This window comes from Schistocerca serialis, chromosome 11, assembly GCF_023864345.2.
Source record: "Schistocerca serialis cubense isolate TAMUIC-IGC-003099 chromosome 11, iqSchSeri2.2, whole genome shotgun sequence".
NCBI classification, from domain to species: Eukaryota; Metazoa; Arthropoda; class Insecta; order Orthoptera; family Acrididae; genus Schistocerca; species Schistocerca serialis.
This window is the reverse complement of record NC_064648.1, coordinates 31,353,097-31,378,254: the sequence shown is the minus strand read 5'-3', so window position 1 is coordinate 31,378,254 and position 25,158 is coordinate 31,353,097.

The following is a 25,158-nucleotide window of genomic DNA, read 5'->3' as shown; positions in this document are numbered from 1 at the left end:
ACTTTGTTTATTTTCACAAAGTTATGGTCTGTCCGTTCGTTTATTGACGTCTCTGTTCACTGTAATAAGTTTAGTGTCTGTGTTTTGCGACCGCACCGCAAAACCGCGCGATTACCAGACGAAAGGGCGTTTCTCTCCAATGGGAACCGAAAACGTTTGATCGCAAGGTCATAGGTCAACCGATTCCCCCACAGGAAAACACGTCTGATATATTCTATACGACCCTGCTGACGGCATGTGCGTCACATGACAGGAATATGTTGGCGACCCATCTAACTTGTACACTTGGCGAATGGGTAAAAAGATTCTTCTACATTGCCCAATTTAGGTTTTCTTGTGAATGTGATAATCGCTCCCAAAAAAGTGATGAAACCCTAAGTGTTTGTCACATAAACTGCAACAAATGAATGCAACAGTTTCACAGTCACACAGTTTTCCCTGTGCTCTGTCAAAACACATGTTTTTAACGTTTTCAAAGTTTTCCGTGTGTAGACTGTCAAATCCTACATATGTCCAAGCAAATCTGAACATGTCCTGGAATTTTGGAGAGCGAAGTTGATTATGTGTGAGTGCCTGAACTTTCATAATTTTCTGAAAATAAAAAACTAAAATTTCCACTCGAGGGAAAACTCGTTCCCCAGCTGCTCACACTAAGCACGGGACCACGGCACTCTTATGCTCAAATAATATTTGATGTTGCTTATCTTGCACGTGGACTACACACTTGTTATGTTTTCCTTATTTTTGTCATAGTTTCACACAGCTTCTTCCTGTTTTCTCGATTGATCCATTTTCAGTTTTTCGAGGCCTATCCACTGTGCCATCTTATAACTAAATCTGAGGGGGTGCGGTGGGGAGGTTCCCTTGTGAGTGAAATATTCTGCTTTGCCTAAGCTCACCCTAACTAGTGTTTCTTACGGCGTTTTAGCAACACTTACTTATGCCTCTGTCACACTTCTAAATGCTCTAAAAGCTTCAATTGATGAAATGTTATCGGTATTTAATTGTAACAAATCGTAGTAAGAATGACACGCTGTCATCGTACATCCTTCAATTGCCTTAAAACGGCTTTCTCTCATAACACGCGACTTATAACGTGAAACTAACCACCAATATACGTTTCCCATGATTTTACTACTACAAATCGTACGAATAACGTTTCGTTCTCGAGATATTCCGTGGGCTGGTGCTTACACGGAACCTCCAGATGTGAGAGACTCAAATCGGCTCTAAACGTTGTATGTAAATATGTTATCAAACAAAACTCCGATTTAGTTTGCGCTACTTGCTCTCTTTCAGCAGAACAGGGGCAAACTTTAATTAAAAGTAACTCCAGATTTATGGAGATAGGAAGAAGCCTAACTGGCAATGTCTAGCACGTAGAGCTTCCGCGCAGAAGTTGATTGAGCGTTGTACGGTTGTACGAAGCGTCCTCGGTTCAGACCTCCATGACCTTTCTTGTACTGTAGTATACGTGAAAATATTATTGCGGCAACGTGGTTATGACATGTAAAATGGTTGTTTGGAGATTACATCAATTTTCTATTGGCAGTCTGCTTTGCTTCGTTTCTTTGACAGTAGTAGAACCAATAGAGTACGTTTGTAGTTTCACAAAATATATGATCAGAAGAGAAAAATAAAGAAACAATTGCATCACACATGAGGAAGTAATAATAATAATAATAAGACTAACGGTAGTAATAATAAACAAAATAATGTAATAAGTGCATAACGTTCAACTAACGAAGCGAAAGCAGATTACCAAAAGAACGTTGCTACAAACTCCGAAAAGTCCTTTTACATGTTAGGAAAATATTCTCCCACGTGACGGTTTTGCGCATAAAAAGGTAAAAAAAATTGCCAGCAGTGAGGACCGCACGCAGTACCAAGTCACCCACGACAGATTTACGAAACAGTCACTGAAAAAAAAATGGTTCATGGCTCTGAGCACTATGGGACTTAACATCTCAGGTCATCATTCCCCTAGAACTTAGAACTGCTTAAACCTAACTAACCTAAGGACATCAGACACATCCATGCCCGAGGCAGGATTCGAACCTGCGACCGTAGCGGTCGCGCGGTTCCAGACTGTAGCGCCTAGAACCGCTCGGCCACTGTGGCCGGCCAAAATAGTCACTGTCAGACACGATTTTCCTGTGCTCCATAGTCCTGGTGCCACTTTTAATTACCACGAACTAAACTGGTGTTATGGTTGCTACTCTATCGACATACAACGTTTGCCACACATGTGAGTGTGTGATTTCTGGAGATTCGGGTGTTTGTATATCTTCGTAAGATTTAACGTATAACATAACCCCCACCGAAATTGGTCTTCTACTGAACACGAAAAATACAATATGGCGTCTTACCTTCTGCTTGTGACGTAGAGAGCATCCTCGCTTCCTACTGGTTCTGCTTAACGTGTCACGTTGCCGTAATACCGCAGAACGTTTCATGAGATGAAATGCCTCCTCAACGAGAAACAGCAGGAAGTGACGTCAGAAAACTCTCAGAACGCCACGTCGACGATAGATAGCTATAACTCGTTCCGCGTGCTGACGGCTTTAGGGATGTTCTTCGCTTTTTGCACTCATGCCGTTTAATTCACCCAAAGTTGTCGCAAGCCCGGCGAGCTAAGGCGTCTGCCGGGTAGCATACCAACAGTGGCCCTCTCAGGCCGCCTCACAAGGGAAGTCTCTCGGCTAGAAAAGCAATTCGGTGTCCCTGTTGTATTTAGATGCTTTGCGTATCACTGTGATGAGGATGCTGAAGGTATTCGACTGTGCTATTCTTAGTTTGCCCAATACCGGACTTTGATACCGTACCTGAGGTTCCTCAACAAAATGCATTACGGAATATGCAGAACCACAAGAGGCACATATCTGGACCAGAGTCGTAAACACGTCCTTGAACTGTAAAATCGAATGCCACTTGAATCACATTCTTGAATTCAGTAACATATCGGGAAGTTTTCACCCAGCCGCTTGCTAAGGATATTGAAGCACAGACTGCTACACTGCAGCAGACAGCTTATTATAAATGACAGACCTAATTTCATTATGAAAATCTACTTCTTAATTTGTAGAGACTCTTATCCTTCCAGCACATATTTTATATTGCCGGAAGAAATATACATCCGAAGACTGTACATTCTGTATTTTGTTGCTTTGGCGGAATGATATCTTTACGCAGATATGAAAATTTTGCTATTATTGTGTCCTTGTGAGCACTCCAAGACTCACAAAGTGGTAATACGTTTTTGGTTATTTGCGACACTGTCGTTAACAACATTCACGAACAAGAATTTTTAAGTCTTTTGACATGTTCCCAAATTTTACGAGCCTCAAAATGTATATTTGATAGAAGTGTAAGATGGCAAGAACTATGCCCCTTACATGAAGCCATTACAGATCACCTAACTCACATTGAGCGAACAGTAGGGTTGAACAAAAATGACTCACAAGGCACAATGCATCTTGTAGAGGGTATAGTATGTACGTATTGGAATAATTAATGTCGGGTGATGGTTTTAAAGTAATTCACATGACATGAAAACTTTGTGGAAACGAGTCGATTTACTGGACGCTAGTTTACCCCAGGGAAGTATTTAGAGTTGACCGTGGCCGGCTGGGGAACGGCGAAGGGAAGCGACAATAGGCAGCTTAGGGCGGCTCGAGCTCTGAGAAAGCGGTAATGGGGTGTGGCCTCCAGCCACCTTAAGATGAGTGACAGTGAGTGGCTGGTTGACCCCAACTCCATGTTGCTGTACCAGGAAACAGACGGAGAACTTTACGCCTGTTGATAAATGTCCCTCATCCCGTTTTCAGTGAAACATGTGAGAAAGCCGCGCAAAGCTACGGTGGAGCGGTCAACAGAGGCCAAAATATGCGTGTTCGTGACTATAGCAACTTCACACTGAATTCGTGGTCAGCAGTGTCTGAAGTAAGTCAGGTGAAGAGCGACAGAATGAAATATGCCGGCCTCCGATGGGATCGTAAGACAGAGGAATTTGAAGTACTCTCCTGGGAGTCAGAATTCCGGAAAAATTGTTTTGTTCAGACGCTAACCTTGATGGGTGGCCTGGGAGGAGCTAAATAGCAGACGTTGAGAGGAAGGGAAATTTTGTGGGAATTTGTTCACTTCCCAGAGCAGGCATTGGTCGGCGCTGGGAAGCGACGCATAATTAACGCGACTTGCGCTGCAATTGGCGTAAGTGATTTTGCTGGAGGGGAAACCGAGGCGAAGAGCGGACTGGGAGAAGCCCCCGTAGAGGTCTTCCCAGCTTGCCCAGAGTGCAGACGTGGCGTTCTTTACTCAGCTTGCCTGAGAAAAAATGAGCATCTCTGCAGTTTAGAATGGAACGATTGAGCTTGGAGATGGAAAGTTTTCGTTCAGCTATGTACTGAGCAATATAGCTAGAAGTGAATAGACGAGCGCAGCCTTGCAGCACCAAGAGGTCGGCCGACGTTTGCATAGCGACGCCGCTCCGCCCCGCTGTATTCGGTGATATTGCGCCCGCTCTGGCCACTGATTAATTTGTTGGATCACGTCCACAAAGTTTCCACGAGGGTTTCATGGGCCGTGTATTGTACAATTCTTCTCGCACTTTGCATTACGCCTGGGTCAGTCGATAGGAATTACTTTTGAGTTATCGCGCTTTACTCCACGCAAACGCAATTTATTACCACTGCCTGTTAGGAGAGTCATGTAATGTGATGATTGAAGGTCGTGAGTTAAAATAAATTTGTGCTAATCGACTGCATCCGTTTCCAATCAAGTAGCTGAAATCTCAAGTCACTTTCTTAATTAATTTTATGTTCAACATTGGCATCTGGTGTTCGATAGCTGAATATAACATCAATCTGCACCCATTTTTAATTAAAAGGGATCAATTCTGACCGAGCAAGGTGGCGCAGTGGTAGCACACTGGACTCGCATTCGGGAGGACGACGGTTCAATCCCGTCTCCGGCCATCCTGATTTAGGTTTTCCGTGATTTCCCTAAATCACTTCAGGCAAATGCCGGGATGGTTCCTTTGAAAGGGCACGACCGATTTCCTTCCCAATCCTTCCCTAACCCGAGCTTGCGCTCTGTCTCTAATGACCTCGTTGTCGACGGGACGTTAAACACTAATCTCCTCCTCCTCCATCAATTCTGAATCAATTAATGTCAACACTGCCACCGCTGTTCAATCAGGAGTCACAGGGCCTTATTACTTTCTTTGCGTTATCCGACATTGCAGCAGTTTTGCACTCTCTGTTGATCTGTTAGTCAATTACCTGGGGTGAACACACACCAAAACCAGATAAGTGATGGGTGGGGTGTTACAGAAGATTGTCTACAAGAGCCAGAAGTCTTTTCTTGAAGACCATTATTCAGTCCTTTTGTAGATTTCTACTCGCTGTGAATCCAAGATATAGTCCATGACTATCAGTTGTATCGTGTGCACACTGGACGAAGGCAGCTGTTATCTTTCCTTTTTCAGATACTGTCACACCAGAATTTGGTTCATAATTCTTTGGTAAGTGTTCCAAATACAGTGTGGCTGTACATGGAAACATGCAGTTTTCTGGCTTCCTTCTACTGTAAAACGGACCCTAGACTGACGAATATCTTCAGAGATGTACGGAATCATAACTCATAGCCATTCACTCTGATTTTTAGTGTCAGTCCTGAACCTTTTGATTTTTTCTCTTTGGTTGACTGACTGACGTGCTGGTTTCACAGTACGATAGAAAGATTGCAACTCTTTTCATCCATTCACTTCTCTCTTCGACCTGTTCTCTTACTATACCCTCTAGGTTCAAAGGACCCTGAAGTCCTCTAAAGACTGGCAGCTAGCTCCACATGAACAGAAATGTAAAACTGTTTACTTGAGAAAGGGAAAACGTCATAGTATTGTATGATTACAATATCAAAAAGTTGCAGTTGGAGTATGTCAACTGAAACAAATATCTGGATGTAACACTTTGTACGGATATGAAATGGATCACATAGGCTGAGTCGCAAATAGAACAGGTGGGAGACTCCGCATCGTTGGTAGGGAACTGTGGAAGTGTAGTTAAACTGAAAAAGAAGAATGCTTATGAAATACTCATGCAACCCACTTTAGGATGTTTCTCTGTATGGGACCTGCATCACATATCACTAACAGGGGATAATGTAAGTATACAGAGAAGGGGAGCACCAATGCTCGCAGGTTTGCTTTTGATGCCTGGGAGAGTGTCACAGAGATATTGAAGATGGGCGTAAACTGTGCTGGCGTAAGCTGTCGCCAGCACAACGATCAGCAAAGATAAAGTGCGAAGATCGGATCAAGTGCGCCTATCGAGGGAGAGGCCAGAGACACACCCACAAGCAACACGCCGCCAACGCCCTCTCCACGGAAAGTATTAAGGCCGCCGCACTGACTGGAGGACCCCACTCGCTTAATCGCTCAGCCTCACTCAATCATCCAGTTTGGCGTCCGGCAGTTTACTCGCAAAGCAGGTTTATTTCGTCACATGCTACGACAGTACTTAGCGACCATATTGGCGACTATATTGGGACTAGTTTACCTCATCCATAAATGTACTTTGCATCAGTCTGCAAGAGGACTATTACTGAAGAGCTTGTACCACAGCACATGGACTCTATTCAAGTCAAGTAACGGTCTCCAGTTCATATTAACAGAATCTTCCGTCGGTTCTTGGTAGAACAACATTATAGTAAATGAAAAGCACCAGTTTGCTTTTGTTCTACAATATTACTTTTATTGTAAACCGGTTTTCGGCTTACAAGGCCATCTTTAGACATTTACTGAATATTATCACCACAGAAGTTAAATGTTAGCAGACAACATTGGAAGAGAAGTAACACATCTAGACTGATGTAGAAACATACAGTAAGTAACATCTTTGCAATGAAAAACTGAACTGTACATGAATGACAATGGAGTAGACAGGAAAACCTTTAGCACAAAACAGGAATAGCATGCCTACATAACAGTTTCTATTAATAAACGAAACTAATGAAATAAAATATAATTAGTAGTAGACAAGGCTTCATCAGGAGGTATGAAACATGGAGGGTGATACACAACAAATTAAAAGAAGAGACATCAATGTAAATACAGAACACATAAGGAACTTAAGCAATATCAATAAGATAAACAGAAATAAATAAATGCAGGGAAATTGAGGTGTTTGAGGGAACCTACAGTTTGAGAGTGTGGTGGTACTGCATTTTACCATTAACATTATAATCGAAGCAGTGGCTGGGTGGCAGTTTTCATTAAATAAATGAGCAAAATAAAATATGAACAGTATTTGAGACAACTACAAGGGGTGTTAAACATGGACAGTAATACAAGTACCAGTTAAAAGAAAGCCTTAACTATTGAAACTACAGTCTATGTGGAATACAAAGACAACTTCAAGAAAACAAAACAACTTAATGAATACAGGAAAATCGGAATATGTAGGAAGTGTGGAAAGTAATGAACAACAAAGATGGTTATATGAAGTTTAGGAGAGGGGAAGTGTTGAGCTGTGTCTGGTCTTTTCATGTTAATAAAGAACCGTATTGATCGACATGTGCATTTGTGTTGTGGAAAGAGGATACTGGCCGCCAGTAACAACATCCTCTCCCTTGCTTGCTTGTGGTATAAGACTCTACATAAACTATACTGAGAAAATCTACTTAAAAAGTTTCAAGAACCAGCTTCAGATGATGACGCTAGGAATATACAGCCCACCACTCCCACAGGGATCGGGAGGACAATAGTAAATTAATTTCGCATCCAGAGAGGCATTCAAACAACCTTTCTTCCCACATTCATTATGTCAATGGAACGAGAAGAGGCTCTAATAACTGCTACAATGATGGTTACTCTCACGCCACGCACTTCATAGTGGTTAGCAGAGTATGGGCGTAGATGTACCAGTGGTGTTCAATAAGTAACGCGACACATTTTTTGTCTGTTAAAAAAATGTCGATTTCGTTGTGAGGCATCGTGGGAATATTCCCGCTTCTGCTCCTGCAGTTTCATCAACCTCTGATAGATTACGGCGCGACACGTAACGTTCAGAGTAGCGCCTGTACCGGAGGTGCGATCCAAGCGGAGAGCTTTTGGCGGAAAAGCAGACCATCGCATACATTCATCGGCGCCTGCAGAACGTCTGCGGACGCCGGCCAGTGAACGAAAGCACGTTGAGTCGTTGGGCGAGGCGTCTGTCATCATCGCAACGAGGTCGCGCACACGCGTGTCCGACGCTCTCTCGCAGCTGCGACTCTCGGAGTGTCGCCACGTGCGGACACTCTGACTCGTCGTCACCGACGGACCACAACCAAACACCTCGCTGCACAACTGGACGCCTCTGTTGGTACTGTCCGCAGCTCGTGGTATCGCGGTCGTGTTCTCGCTTCCCGAACACTCGCGGTCCCGGGTTCGATTCCCGACGGGGTCAAGGATTTCCACCTGCCTCGAGATGACTGGGTGTTTGTGTTGTCCTCATCATTTCATCATAATTCATGAAAGTGGCGAGACTGGACTGAGCGAAGGTTGGGAATTTGTACGGGCGCTGAAACCCGCGCAGTTGAGCGCCCCACCACCCAAACATCGTCATCATCATCATCATCATCATCTCTGTTGGTACTGCTGACGCACTCGTCCACCGGTTGGGGTTCTCAAAGACGTGTGCCCGCCGAGTTTCTCGGCGCCTAACGGAAGACCATACAGAACAACGGAGGACCACTTGTGTGGAATGGATTGTACGTTACGAGGCATTTTGCCACACCTCGTCACAGGAGATGAAACATGGGTTCATCGCGTCGAACTAGAAGCAATCTGTTGGTCGCAGTGAAGGCTGCACTCCGCGTGAAGCAGAATGTGGATGCTGAGGAGGTTTCTGATGCAGCAAGACGCTGGCCCGACGACGGCCAGTTGAGTGGTACCATGTCGGCGTGTGGACGCTCCCAGTAAGGTGGTTTAAGCCCGTCGTACTGAACGGAGACTATTTTGAAAAAATAAGATTTACTGGCCAAAACAGTTGACAATAGCATTGTGTATTGGAATACTGAATAACCGGTTTCGAAAAAGAAAAACAAAATGTTGCGTTACCCATTGGACTCCCCTCTCAGAGGCACTAGACAGCTATCGAGTTAGATACGTTGCTGTTATTGTCGTTGTTGTTGTTGTTGTGGTCTTCAGTCCAGAGACTGGTTTGATTCAACTCTCCATGCTACTCCATGCTGTGAAAGCCTCTTCATCTCCGAATAACTATTGCAACCTACATCCTTCCGAATCTGCTTAGTGTATTAATCTGCGCTTTTTATACGCCACGCTTCCCTCCATTCGTGATCTCTTGATGGGCCGGCCGAGGTGGCCGAGCGGTTCTAGGCGCTTCAGTCTGGAACCGCGCGACCCCTACGGTCGCAGGTTCGAATCCTGCCTCGGCCATGGATGTGTGCGATGGCCTTAGGTTAGTTAGGTTTAAGCAGTTCTAAGTTCTAGGGGACTGATGACCTGAGAAGTTAAGTCCCATAGTGCTCAGAGCCATTTCAACCATCTCTTGATGCCTCAGAACGTGACCTACACACCGATCCCTTCTTTTAGTCAACTTGTATCATAAATTCTTCATCAGTTACGTGATCTACCCATCTAATCTTGAGCATTCTTCTGTAGCACTACATTTCAAAAGCTTCTATTCTCTTCTTGCCTAAACTGTTAATCGTCCATGTTTCACTTCTACACACGGCTACACTCCATACAAATACTTTCACAGAGGAGTTGCTGACACTTAAATCTATACTCGAAATTAACAAATTCCTCATCTTCAGAAAAGCTTTCCTAGCCATAGCCAGTCTACATTTTGTATCCTCTCTACTTCGACCATCATCAGTTACTTTGCTCCCCAAATAGCAATCTCATTTACTACGTTAAGTGTCTCATTTCCTAATCTAATTCCCTCAGCATCACCTGATTTAATTCGACTACATTCCATTATCCTCATTTTGCTTTTGTTGAAGTTCATCTTATACCCTGCTTTCAAGACACAGTCCATTCCGTTCAACTGTTCTTGCAGGTCCGTTGCCGTCTCTGACAGAATTCCAACGTCATCGCCCAACCTCAAAGTTTTTATTTCTTCTCCCTGGACTTTAATTACTACTCCAAAATTTTCTTTTACGTTTTCTTTACTCCTGCCCCAATATACAGATTAAATAACGTCGGGGTTATTCTACAACCCTGGCTCACTCCCTTCTCAACCACTGCTTCCCTTTCATGCCCCTCGACTCTTATAATTGCCATCTGGTTTCTGTACAAATTGTAAATAGCCTTTCGCTCCCTGTATTTCACCCCAGTCACCTTCAAAAGGTAGGAAAGTAGGTTTGCGTTTCCTTCACCTATCTTCTAAGATGAGTCGTAGGGTTAGTATTGCCTCACGTGTTCTACGGAATCCAAACTGACCTTCCCCGAGGTCGGTTTCTAACAAACCATTCGTTTGCAAAGAATATGTTGCTATGACTTAACAAAATTCGGTTCTTATAACTCTATTTTCGTTCAGCTTTCTGTAGTCTTTGATAAAGGCGATATGTAGCAACGGTATGAATTTCAGATTTTTATGTTAACTAAGTTTCATGTGTGTAAAACGTTACCTAAAACATAAAATTTACAATTTCCTCTGGGAAATAACTGCTCGACATGTTAAGATTAACTTACATATCTAATCTTAAAGTTGCGGAGTAAACAAAATTTTGAGGCAAACGCTAAAATTTATTGATTATAGAGCGCACAGAAGCGTTTAAACAGTACAGTCATCCCCCCCCCCCCCCTTCCACCACTAAGTCTTGGCTCGCGCCATCTGACCTGGCACCAGTTCTAACCTGACCTGCTGACCCCTGCATAGGGTCAACCGGCCGCCTCCGTCCCTAGGGCAGGACACGGTCACAAAAGACGACCGTACCTTTTTTGCCGGTTCCCGTCCGGACGTATGAGATACGGCCCTGTAGTGCACGCTTTCAAACTCCCATTGGGGTCGCGCGACATTGGTGGGCACAGCCGGCAGTTTGCAGCGAACGGACCCACTGGTCAGCCCTGGACAGCTCGGCTTAACGGCTGTTCCTGGCACGACGCAGGCGGTTCTCAGTACAAAGTCGCCATCACAGACGCCGTCTGTGCTCAGAATTATTTCCGTCGTCCACGAAGGAACAATAGTTTAGTAGTAGTAGCAAATATTTCACGAGACGGTTTTATGGACAACTCGAAGAACATTCTGACGTGACAGAACTGCGGAAAGAAACTACTGTGAATCTTTGAAACACTGTCAAGGAGTAAAGTTATCCTTTTCCTGTTTATAAAGCTACTGAAGCCGACTAGCGAACGTCAGTACCTGGCAGATTACGTGATCACCTAACGCCCTCCAAAATTGTATTCTCAACACTGAGGCAATTTCCAATAGTTGAACGCTGACATGTGTCAGTTCACGTTTGTAATTTTTGTAATAAAGGCCATTTACACTGTTGATAATGACACGCTGTGCTGTGTGCCGAAATCGGCACCAGATATAGAAACCACACAGTTACTCCAAAGGAAAAAGGTACTATGAAACTGTTCACACAGTACAGTGCCTGGAACCAAACAGCGTACGTGTAACAACATTCTGGGGGAGCAGCAGGTTTGACTTCAACGTCCCATCCACATAACATTTTGTAATGTTTTGTAACGGAGCTAGTTTTGCATGTTTTTACAAAAAGGGAAAACCCACTGATGATGGCAATACTATCGCTGAAACTAGTTTGGGGAAGAAACTACACAAAAGTGTTTCGCATCAAGGCGGCCCCACAGTCTCACATTGAAGCTACGCGTCTATGGACTTATCCACGACCATACCGTGACTCTACACCAATGGCCATTAAAATTGCCACGGAGATGACGTGCTACACACGCGAAATTTAACCGACAGGAAGAAGATGCTGTCACATGCAAATGATTAACTTTTCAGAGCATTCACACAAGGTTGGCACCAGTGGCGACACCTACAAAGTGCTCACATGAGGAAAGTTTCCAACCGATTTCTCATACACAAACAGCAGTTGACCGGCGTTGTCTGGTGAAACGTTGTTGTGATGCCTCGTGTTGGGAGGAGAAATGGGTACCATCACGTTTCCGACTTTGATAAAGGTCGGATTGTAGCCTATCGCGATTGTGGTTTATCGTATCGCGACATTGCTGCTTGCTTTGGTCGACATCCAATTACTGTTGGCAGAATATGGATCTGTGGGTTGAGGAGGGTAATACGGAACGCCGTGCTGGATCCCAGCGGCAGTCGAGATGACAGGCATCTTATCCCCATGGGTGTAACGGATCGTGCAGCCACGTCTCGATCCCTGAGTCAACAGATGGGGACGTTTGCAAGACAACAACCATCTGCACGAACAGTTCGACGACGTTTGTAGCAGCATGGACTGTCAGCTCGGAGACCACGGCTGCGGTTACCCTTGACGCTGCATCACAGACATGACCGCCTGCGATGGTGTACTCGACGACTAACCTGGGTACACGAATGGCAAAACGTCATTTTTTGGGATGAATCCAGGTTCTGTTTACAGCATCGTGATGGTCGCATCGCTGTTTGGCGACATCGCGGTGAATGCACATTGGAAGCGTGTATTCGTCATCCCCATACTGGCGTATGACCCGGCGTGACGGTATGGGGTCCAATTGGTTACACGTCTCGGTCATCTCATGTTCGCATTGACGGCATTTTGAACAGTGGACGTTACATTTCAGATCTGTTACGACCCGTGGCTATACCCTTCATTCGATCCCTCCGAAACTCTACATTTCGCAGGATAATACACTACCGCATGTTGCAGGTCCTGTACGGGCCTTTCTGGATACAGGAAATGTTCGACTGCTGCCCTGGCTAGCATATTCTCCAGATCTCTCACCAATTGAAAAGTCTGGTCAATGGTGGTCGAGCAACTAGCTCGTCACAATACGCCAGTCACTACTCTTGATGAACTGTGGTATCGGGTTGAAGCTGCATGGGCAGCTGTACCTGTACACGCCATTCAAGCTCGGTTTGACTCAATGCCCAGGCGTATCAAGGCGGTTATTACGGCCAGAGGTGTTTGTTGTGGGTACTGATTTCTCAGGACCTACGGACCTAAAATGCGTGAAAACGTAATCAAATGTCAGTTCCAGAATATTTGTCCAATGAGTACCCGTTTATCATCTGCATTTCTTTTTGGTCTAGCAATTTTAATGGCCAGTAGTGTAGTTGCCTGTTTGCTGATGTGCCAGTATGAACTGTACAAAGTGTCTATAAGGAATGGTGCACCTCTCTCAGCCACGTAACACGGCGTGAGGGCAGTGGTGGTCGCGTAAAAGATTCTAACCGACAAGGTTGACGACCAGTTTCTTGCCGTCTCAGTCGCTATTAAACCCGACAGGAGTTGGTGCTGTCTATGAATGCAAGTTCGTCTCAACCATTTTTGGAGTGATCATTACGAAGCATACTATTCCTTTCAAGTATTAATCTGTTACCCGTTCCGAACTCAAAAACAAAATGCTGCACATCTTCTTCACTGTCTTCCAATACCTCTTTTCCCACTCTCTAATAGTTCAAGATCTTGTGGGAAATTCATTGACCTGGTATTCTCATAAGGAGAAGTTTCTACTATACCTTTGAATGTATTCATTCATGACGGAAGCATGTAATCTTTTCTGATTATGCAGCTCTTGCCCTTCCTTAGCAACCTCATCTCTGTAGTCTGAATTTGATTTATTTACACATATCAAAAAAAAAGCTTTGCATCACTCTGGTTCCCAGAACTCCTGAACGTAGATCTGGCCTGCGCTTATTGTATCACAGACACAGTCCCTTTCACTGTTCGGAGATGTCACTAAACCCTCCCAAAGATGTAAACAACCATGCATGAGCAGGGGGTCCGACACTCGATCATTTCCAGTCATTTCACCAGGAAGGAGGTACACAGCTCGTGTTGTCTGTAGTTCAACCGTGCCTAGACGCTTAATACAGCTGTTCGCTCGCGTCCGCATTGTTACTTTCCGCCAGGAATGGCTCTCCACAAGGGAAGTGTCCAGGCGTCTCGGAGCGAACCAAAGTGATGTCGTTCGGACATGGGGGAGATACAGAGAGACAGGAACCGTCGATGACATGCCTCGCTCAGGCCGCCCAAGGGCCACTACTGCAGTGAATGTCAGCTACCTACGGATTATGGCTCGGAAGAACCTTGACATCAACGCCACCATGTTGAATAATGCTTTTCGTGCAGCCACAGGACTCAAACTGCATGATGCGCAAATTCACTTCCGACGTCCATGGCGAACTCCATCTTTGCAACCACGATAACATGCAGCACGGTACAGATGGGCCCAACAACACGCCCAATGGACCGCTCAGGATTGCCATCACGTTTTCTTCACCGATGAGTGTCGCATATGCCTTCAACCGGACACTCGTCGGAGACGTGTTTGGAGGCAACCCGGTCAGGCTGAACCCCTTAGACACACTGTCCACAGTCCCTGCTGTTTTGGGGTGGCATTATGTGGGGCCGACGTACGCCGCTGGTGGTCATGGAAGGCGCCGTGACGGCTGTACGATACGTGAATGCCATCCTCCGACCAATAGTGCAACCATATCGGCAGCATATTGGCGAGGCATTCATCTTCGTGGGCGACAATTCGCATCCCCATCGTGCACATTTTCTGAATGACTTCCTTCAGGATGTCGACATCGCTCGACTAGAGTGGCCAAAATGTTCTCGTGACATGAACCCCATCGAACACGCGTGGGATGGATTGGAAAGGGCTGTTTATGGACGACGTGACCCACCAACCACTCTGAGGGTTCTACGCCGAATCGCCGTTGAGGAGTGGGACAATCTGGACCAACAGTGTCTTGATGAACTTGAGGATAGTATGCCACGACGAATACAGGCACGCATCAACTCAAGAGGACATGCTACTGGGTATTAGAAGTACCGTGTGTACAGCAATCTGGACCACCACCTCTGAAGGTCTCGCTGTATGGTGGTACAACATGGAATGCGTCGTTTTCATGAGCAATAAAAAGGGCTGAAATGATGTTCACGTTGACCTCTATTCCAATTTTTGTACAGGTTCCAGAACTCTCGTAACCGAGGTGATGCAATACTTTTTTATGTGTGTATTTATTGTGGTAATCCTGCTTTCGCTTCCATAATAAGCCATTATGGCCTGTTTTGTACTTTATGGCCCAGTGTTTTGCTAACGATATCACAGTTGCATGAACACTGACAAAATGATGGAATAGGATGACATCTGTTCACATGCGACGTACTAGAGGGAGCTGTAGAACGTACAAACTGTAGATGAAAATAGAAGATTGGAATGCATACAACAAGCAGTTGAGGACGTTGGTAACAAGTGTTGCCATGACACGAAGAGGTTGGTGCAGGACAGGAATTTGTGGCGGGCCACATCAAACCAGGAAAAATAAAATGCCGGACTGCTTCGAATTTTTGTATTTTATTTTCAATATCAAACTCAAAATTGAAGCAAATATCACATAAGAGATTTGAGAGACCTTGTCTAAAACTAAATTACCCAAAGGAGTCTTTGATCTCACTTAACGTTTTCTTCGCAGTGCCATTATTCTAGTTATAGTACTTGAAATTTTAAAGCTGTATACCTTGCCTATTCCGTTAAACTGATGTACTCTTCTCTGGAGCTCATTTTCGTTGTTTTGAGAATTGAGTAAGAACTCCATTCAGGTATTCCTCTTTCGTTATCTCAATTCCTTTGTTTATTGTATACAGAGTGTTACAAAAAGGTACGGCCAAACTTTCAGGAAACATTCCTCACACACAAAGAAAGAAAATATGTTATGTGGACATGTGTCCGGAAACGCTTACTTTCCATGTTAGAGCTCATTTTATTACTTCTCTTCAAATCACATTAATCATGAAATTGAAACACACAGCAACAGAACGTACCAGCGTGACTTCAAACACTTTGTCACAGGAAATGTTGAAAATGTCCTCCGTTAGCGAGGATACATGCATCCACCCTCCGTCGCATGGAATCCCTGATGCGCTGATGCAGCCCTGGAGAATGGCGTATTGTATCACAGCCGTTCACAATACGAGCACAAAGAGTCTCTACATTTGGTACCGGGGTTGCGTAGACAAGAGCTCTCAAATGCCCCCATAAATGAAAGTCACGAGAGTTGAGGTCAGGAGAGCGTGGAGGCCACGGAATTGGTTCGCCTCTACCAATCCATCGGTCACCGAATCTGATGTTGAGAAGCGTACGAACACTTCGACTGAAATGTGCAGGAGCTCCATCGTGCATGCACCACATATTGTGTCGTACTTGTAAAGGCACATGTTCTAGCAGCACAGGTAGAGTATCCTATATAAAATCATGATAACGTGCTCCATTGAGTGTAGGTGGAAGAACATGGGGCCCAGTCAAGACATCACCAACAATGCCTGCCCAAACGTTCACAGAAAATCTGTGTTGATGACGTGATTGCACAATTGCGTGCGGATTCTCGTCAGCCCACACATGTCGATTGTGAAAATTTAAAATTTGATCACGATGGAATGAAGGCTCATCCGTAAAGAGAACATTTGCACTGAAATGAGGATTGACACATTGTTGGATGAACCATTCGCAGGAGTGTACCCGTGGAGGCCAATCAGCTGCTGATAGTGCCTGCACACGCTGTACACGGTACGGAAACAACTGGTTCTCCCGTAGCACTCTCCATACAGTGACGTGGTCAACGTTACCTTGTACAGCAGCAACTTCTCTGACGCTGATATTAGGGTTATCGTCAACTGCACGAAGAATTGCCTCGTCCATTGCAAGTGTCCTCGTCGTTCTAGGTCTTCCCCAGTCGCAAGTCATAGGCTGGAAAGTTCCTTGCTCCCTAAGACGCCGATCAATTGCTTCGAACGTCTTCCTGTCGGGACACCTTCGTTCTGGAAATCTGTCTCGATACAAACGTACCGCGCCACGGCTATTGCCCCGTGCTAATCCGTACACCAAATGGGCATCTGCCAACTCCGCATTTGTAAACATTGCACTGACAGCAAAACCACGTTCGTGATGAACACTAACCTGTTGATGCTACGTACTGATGTGCTTGATGCTAGTACTGTAGAGCAATGAGTCGCATGTCAACACAAGCACCGAAGTCAACATTACCTTCCTTCAACTGGGCCAACTGGCGGTGAATCGAGGAAGTACAGTACATACTGACGAAACTAAAATGAGCTCTAACATGGAAATTAAGCGTTTCCGGACACATGTCCACATAACATCTTTTCTTTATTTGTGTGTGAGGAATGTTTCCTGAACGTTTGGCCGTACCTTTTTGTAACACCCTGTATATTTCCATCTACAAAGAATGAAACCAATGTATTTATTAAGAAGGCTATGTCATAGTGCACATACTTGTTTTACACCGTCCATAAAAATTATTTCTTCTAACTGATTCCTACCAGTGCTTATTAAAATGTGCATACTTTTGCAAAGGTCTTTCACTAGATAACGTCTGTTAGGTGATTACGGTATCCACATTCAGATATAATCTTCCATAGGCTATCACGGTAGACCCGGTGAAAAGCCTTCCCACTATTGATAAAGCCACTTATTTCCTATCTTAAATTCGCTGTGTTTTTCTATAATGTTCTTGGTCACGAGAGGCGTTCAATATGTAATCCAAAGCATTCCTTTCGGCCGATTTCGGTCGAAAAAAATACCGAATTTGTTGTGGAACGTTGTGAAATATTCTCGCTTCAGCCCCTGCAGCTCCTGGTAAGCCTTTCGGGACGTGAGGTCGTGATCGAAGAAATTCTTCTGTTCCTGACGTTTCGTCCAGAAATGCGCTGGACATCATCAGAGACGCTGCTCCGCTGAGTTATGGCTACTGACCGGTCGGCCGTCCGAGAGCGATATAAATACTGTAGGAGACGGGTCTAAGTAACACGTGACGAGCAGAGATAATCCTCGTCAGAGATAAAACTTAACTATCGATTGTCGCCTTGTCAAAGGTAAAACTGTCTAGCGATTCTGCAGAGCTGCTGCCCATATGTCGCTCTTTCATTGCCTCCTCTTTCCTATTAAAATTGTCGTCATGCTTATAAATTTCGACGGGTAGTCGTGGATAATAATTTGACGTTCTGGATAAAATTTCACAGAGTGGGCTCAGTTCGCATAAAAGGCTACGACAGTACATAGCGCCCGGACTAGCAGTGAGACTAAAGTTTGTAACAGAAAGATTACCGATATTGTATGCAAGAGGACTGTTACCGATGAGCTTGTACCACAGAACATTCTAATTAAGTAAATGTTCATATAAATAAAGGACAATGTTAATCCACATGTGCATTTGTGTTGCAGATACGAGGCGTACCGTTTTGAAATTAAAAAAAGACGTACTAAGATATCTCAGTAATTTTATTTTTACATGAAAGCCTGTACCTTAATCTAGTTTTCTACATAATTTCCGTCAATATTGAGGCACGTGTCATAACGTTGTGCCAGTTTTTAATACCCTCCTCACAGAAGTCTGCCGCCTGACTTGTTAACCATTGCATCACCACTGTTTTGACTTCGTCATCGTCTCGAAGACGCTGACCGCCCAGGTGTTTCTTCAAGTGCAGGAACAGACGGTAGTCACTGGGCGTAAAGTCGGGACTGTACGGGGCATGATGTAGAGTTTCCTATCGAAAAGATGTGACGAGATCTTTGGTCTGACTCGCCACATGCGGACGGCCATTGTCTTGCAGCAAAACGATGCCCCTGCTCAACTTCCGTGGACAGTTGCTTTGATTCTGGTGTGACGTAGGCCACCCATGTTTCATCGCCCGTAACAATTTGGCTTAAGAAATCATCACCGTCGTTGTGGTACCGCTCAAGGAAAGTCCATGCACTGTCTAAACGTTTGGTTTTGTGCACATCCGTCAGCATTTTCGGTACCCAACGTGCGCCCAATTTTCGGTAACTCAAGTGCTCGGTCACAATGACATACAAAACACTACGAGAAAAATTATGGAAGTCATCTCGCAAGGAGGGAATCGTAAAGCGTCTGTTTTCCCTCACCTTATTGTCCACTTCCTGCACCGAACTTTCATTAACGACCGAAGGACGCCCACTCCGTTGTTCATCGTGCACATTTGTGCGGCCATCTTTAAATGCTCTCACCCACTTTCTTACCATTCCATCACTCATAATGTTTTCTCCGTAAACTGCACAGATCTCACGATGAGTATCGATCGCTCTTAGGCCTTTAGTATTAGGAAATCTTATAAAAGTCCGTACTTCACAGTCGGCGGGACTCACGATTATCGGAGGCATCTTAAACACTCACTACACGACGTAAACAAGGAAGAACCAGACTGTAATGGCGTCAGTGCGTAGACTAAGGCACAGGTTTGCATGTAAAAATAAAATTATTGAGATATCTTAGCACGTCTTTTTTTAATTTCAAAACGGTCCGTACTTAACAAGACACGCCTCGTAGATACCGGCCTTCTGTAACGACATCCTCTCCCTTGCTTCCTTGCGGTACAAGACACTATACTTAATTTTTGAACTAAAACGCGTTATCTTTCAACACTTTTTTTAGAAAAGAATTTCCAAACGTACACGAAATTTGGTTTTGTAAGTGTTTTATGAAACCACAAAGTAATGAGACATTAAGACAGTTGGTACACCTGTTACAAAAGTTGCTTCCTCTGCATTGATCCACACCCTAGCGACACCAGATTCGCATTAACGCTGCAGCCCCGTTTGAAATCAGCGCAGCCAAAATGTGTGCACCATCCTTACGCCTGCTGTTGGTAGATTACTTCATTGTTGGACTCCTTACTTCTTAAGTCGCAGAAATCTGAAGACTTCAGGCTGTGTATGACCACTGCCACTTCCACGATCTACTGATAATAAATAATATCATCTCTTGTCTTTATAAAGAAACTCAAATATTTTAATGCAAGTAATTGGAATTTATTCGTATGCAGAGTCTTAGGTCTTACCTGAACACTATGCAGATTTTTAGGTCTTACGTGAACGCTATGAGGAAGGGAGCAAGAAAGGGTGAAGTGGAAATATGAGAGGATGAAAGACACAAATGACAGAAATAATTGCTTTATTCTACAGTTTAGCGATCTAAAACCACAGTATAGTCAATATTTTTAGTAAATATTCTCTCGTCATTCGCTAAATGTCCTTGCGCGCTGTGTTCACACTCATAAAATTTCAGACCATCGACAGATCGAACTCGTTGCAGCATATAACTTACCTTGCGTAAAATTTGGTCGCCTTAATAAAATCCCAAGTTTTTTCAATATTTGTTCTTGTGACTTATTAGTGGTAATAGCAAATGCAGGGATAATTGGCAATTGAATTCTCTAAAATCGAAAGGGTACACTAGTAGCCGAATGCTAAGTCGTATGTCCAGGTGGAATCTGCAGTAATCAACAGCATCGTTATATAAATATTTGACACACAATCTAGTTCCATTAACTAATCCTTCTATTGTGTTGATAATTCTGACAAGAAGAACAATGCAGTTAATTTTTAATTGTAAACCGCTTGCAAATAGAGAATTCAAAAACTCTAACGGATAGTAATTATTAATTTAGTATTCATTGCCTAAAGTTATTTTATCATAACTGTGATTAACGTTTGCTTCCCATGGCATAGCACTGAGTATATCGTTATTTGTTATAACACAATATTCTCTTTCGGTGCTAAAACAAGCGAATTAAACATGGATTCTGATAAAATGTTTTCTGCCAGACTGCTACAGGCATCGTTAATGACATCATTTTTTTCACCGACTGAAGGCTGTGATATTTCAATAATATTGTCACCAAACAGTGGAAATTTCCTTGCTTGGTCGTTACCAGTTTGACTCAGAAAATCCACAAACGTCCTCATATTTTGAGTTAAAGTAACGAAATTTATGAGAAACTCATTCCAGCTTGTAATGCAATTTTCAAGTAAAGTTCCATGTGATCCATGTGGAACAACTGTTAAAATTTGTCGGAAATCACCCCACAAAACGACAGTTTTACCTCCAGAAGTTATATATTTACTGTGTTACATTCATCTGTACACAAATAATCCCTCTATAAGTTTCCACACTTGAAGTCGACACGTGGAAACGCCGTCAATAAGAATCAATGAACATGAATTAATGTATTGACCTTAGTTACTGTTTGGTGTTATACTGGACAGTGAATATTCAAAATCAGAATGGGCAATTGAAATGCATTGTGGAAGGTTGTACCTCCAACTAGAAGAGCTGAAGCTATCCCACTAAAGGCTGTTGCAATGCAACGAAGAATCATCGAATTTAATTTGTGAATATGTGAAGTTTGTGTGAATTTTTTACCATACCCTGTGTGGGTAGTTCAGCAAAACACATTTGAGGCAGTGTCGTCGTAACGAACTTCACAAATTACCAGTCAGTTATAGTACAGTCAGCTCTTTCGTAATGTTAGTTATATTTCGACTCATCGTGGATTGGATCTAAAATACGTACTTCAGGAAATTGTGGCATTAACTTTGGAACAGGTAAGTCAAGTAATCGAAATGTCAAATTACGACCATTCAAAATGTCAGCAATTTCTAATAATGCTCTGTCGCATAACGTTTCTTCACTGTATTCCCTTAATAAATCTTCGAAAAGAAATACTCGAGCCCCAGTACTAAAGCGTCTGCTGGTATGTTCAATACAAAAATTACACCAAGTAGATGACGCATCTGCCTTGGCGAATTCAGTTTCTATGCTTCATTTATTCACGCCATCCACTGTGATATGAACCAGTACCTCGAAATTTTCTGGTAGTTACGGCAAAAGATCGCAAAGTTACTTTTACAGTGAAGTTACTGGAATAACGACGCCAATGAACAACGTTATTCATAGACTTCGTTAGTACAATGTTTTGATTTCCACTACTGACAACATTATCGAGCTGGTAGTTGCCGCTTTGTAGGTGCCCGGTACGCGTACGTTGCCACAAAAGACCAGGTACACATGAGAGAAGGCGACTTCACGAAATGTTGTTACTTTCGCGTGTTGCTTCTCCTATAGCACCTAATCACTACGCAGGGCAGCTTTCAGTGTTAAACGTGTTGGAGATTTCAATGCGTGGTAGAGAAGGTATCATCATAACTCTTGACGGTTATGTATACACGTTAACTTTCCTTTGTGCACATCCATGGCCAAATGCCTTTAGAATTATAGAGGTTTCATTGGCCTCTTTGAATAACTAATATCAAAAACTGGTGCTTCAGTTTTCGTGTTCACGCATTAATGTTATGTACTGTGTAGTACTTACAGCAATGTAGTAGCCGTTTCATAGTTATTCTTACTATTTGCTGTCAATTAGTTCCCTTATCTTTTGCGAACTGAATAATTAAGTAATTCCTCCATTGTGGGAAATATCGATTGCTGGGAGGGGCTTTTTCACAAGATATTTGAGGGTAACATCACTGTACGGCCTGCAGAATGCGTTTTATTTATAATTTTTTTTGGGCGGAAGGAAAAGTGATAGAGAAGTAACACCTGGCGTAGTTGTTCAGCATATACTTAAGTATAATAGAAAAAAATTGTGGGAAAATATTATAAAATGGCGATGCTACAGCAATTCTGCTGAGGCACGTTGAATTTAAGGCGATCTGTAGCAAGCACTGCAACTGGTGACAATTTGAATCTGGAAAAAAGAAAAAAGAAAAAAAATCTACGTGAGTGTTCCTATCGAACCGTACAGCGGTTTTTAGAGATACTGATTTTTTGTGTAATTGGTGAGTGTTGGGATACAGTCGATCAATTTCCAACAACAATGGAGATTCATTTGTTAATAAATATTGTTTAAATTATCTAATCGAACATATCGTTTCAAATGAAAAGATTGAAAACTGTTGAAGCTGTACTGCGCACTCTTTGAAACATCATATTCTGAGGAAAGCGCGTTTGAAGTTTTTAAACGTGTTATAGACATGAAGAAATGAGATAAATTCTACGCTTAGAAAACTGTCGTAGTGTTGCCGTTGCGATCGAAATGGTTCAAAATGGTTCAAATGGCTCTGAGCACTATGGGACTTAACATCTGAGGTCATCAGTCCCCTAGAACTTAGACCTACTTAAACCTAGCCGGCCGAAGTGGCCGTGCGGTTAAAGGCGCTGCAGTCTGGATCCGCAAGACCGCTACGGTCGCAGGTTCGAATCCTGCCTCGGGCATGGATGTTTGTGATGTTCTTAGGTTAGTTAGGTTTAACTAGTTCTAAGTTCTAGGGGACTAATGACCTCAGGAGTTGAATCCCATAGTGCTCAGAGCCATTTTTTTGAACTTAAACCTAACTAACCTAAGGACATCACACACATCCATGCCCGAGGCATGATTCGAACCTGCGACCGTAGCAGCAGCGCGATTCCAGACTGTAGCGCCTAGAACCGCTCGGCCACCCCGGCCGGCTAAGAACTAGTCAACTGCATAACGAATTCCTGCCCATGTGGAAGCTGTGACTTACTTTTACATTTTGTCTATTGATTGAGATTAATAACCTTTGGTGAACCAGTAGTAATTTTTACGGTTCAAACATACTGCTCACTGTCTTTCACTTTCTTAGCAAAGGACTTGGTCCTTGCTAGCTTCTCGCAGCCACATATTTGTTCTTTGGACGCTTTGACGACAAAATGCTTCGAGGCCGCGTTGTATCGTATGTTTCCGTACCTTTCCTGTCCGAATACACTTTCTCACCACTCATTCTTACTCGAAAGTCAAATACTGTAATATCACACATAAACTATCAAAAGTCAGTACTGCACCCAGAAATCAAGATTCGAAGCGACAGAATTGTCTTTTTCCTATGCGTACTGTCGCTTGCTGATGCCGAGCTCACGTATTATTCTAACGTACTGTTCCACGCTTATGAGTAGCCGCACACACTGCAGGGGGTATCCAGTTGGTGCACGGAGGCCGTTACAGGTCATCCGAAGCGCTAGAGGAGGCGCTGGAAATTCCACAGAACAGTTTTTTTTTTTTTTCTCGGATCAGACTGTTTGCCTCGTATTTTAGAAGGTTCTAAGCATCTTTTAAGCCACGAAAAAATTATTTTTGGAAAATTCTACAGCGGTGTTCCCCTGAGGCATATGTGATGTCTACGTTTCAGTTTTACTGTCATACAGGCACGGTATAAAGCATTTGTGTATTAAGTGGACTTTGTGAGTAAGATGTTCATTCATTTGCTTCGCGATCTCTAACCTGCAAAAGACTGCACCATGTGTTAACGGTAGTATTAGAAACATTATTATTGGTAACATAAGTAATCAGTATTACACTGGCTCAAATGGTTCAAACGGCTCTGAGCACCAAGGGACTTAACAACTGAGGTCATCAGTCCCCTAGAACTTAGAACTACTTAAACCTAACTAACCTAAGGACATCACACACATCCATGCCCGAGGCAGGATTCGAACGTGCGACCGTAGCAGTCGCGCAATTCCGGGCTGAAGCGCCTAGAACCGCTCGGCCACCGCGGCCGGCAGTATTACAGTGTTACGAAGCAGTGATAATAATAATAACATAACTGAAAAATGTCTTTACCTCGCCAAAACTCATTACTCAGGTTAGAGACGGTTTTACTCGCAATTAGCTTCATATCTCCTAACATCTATGAAAAATTGGTCGATGTGCTTACATACAGGCTGTTCATAAAGTTCCGCTAACATTTCCGAATATCGTAACATGGAAATTATTGGTTATAGAATCTCAGTTTGCTTTAAAAGAATTTAGCAGCTTCCAAGGTTTCTTTCCTTAGTGGTTTGTTGAAGATTTGATTTGGAGACCATAAGAACGGTGACAGGTTAGGAGCAGGCGGAATGTTTCATCTCGTACAGACAGTCCAAATTTGTGACAAACGGCGCTGCGGACCGACCGACACCAGAACGGGAGAAAGCGGCCGCCAAAAGACAGGCAAAAGGAAGAGGCGGGCAAAGCCAGAACCCGTCCCCCGTAACCCAGGCGCGCGCTGACGGAGTGCAGGCTGCGTTTCGACTAGGCCCCCAGGAGTCAACTCGTCGCGCATGGCGTGAATTGCTGCAAGCAAGATAAACTGTGCATAATGTGCTACACAAGCGGTTACGCATTTTC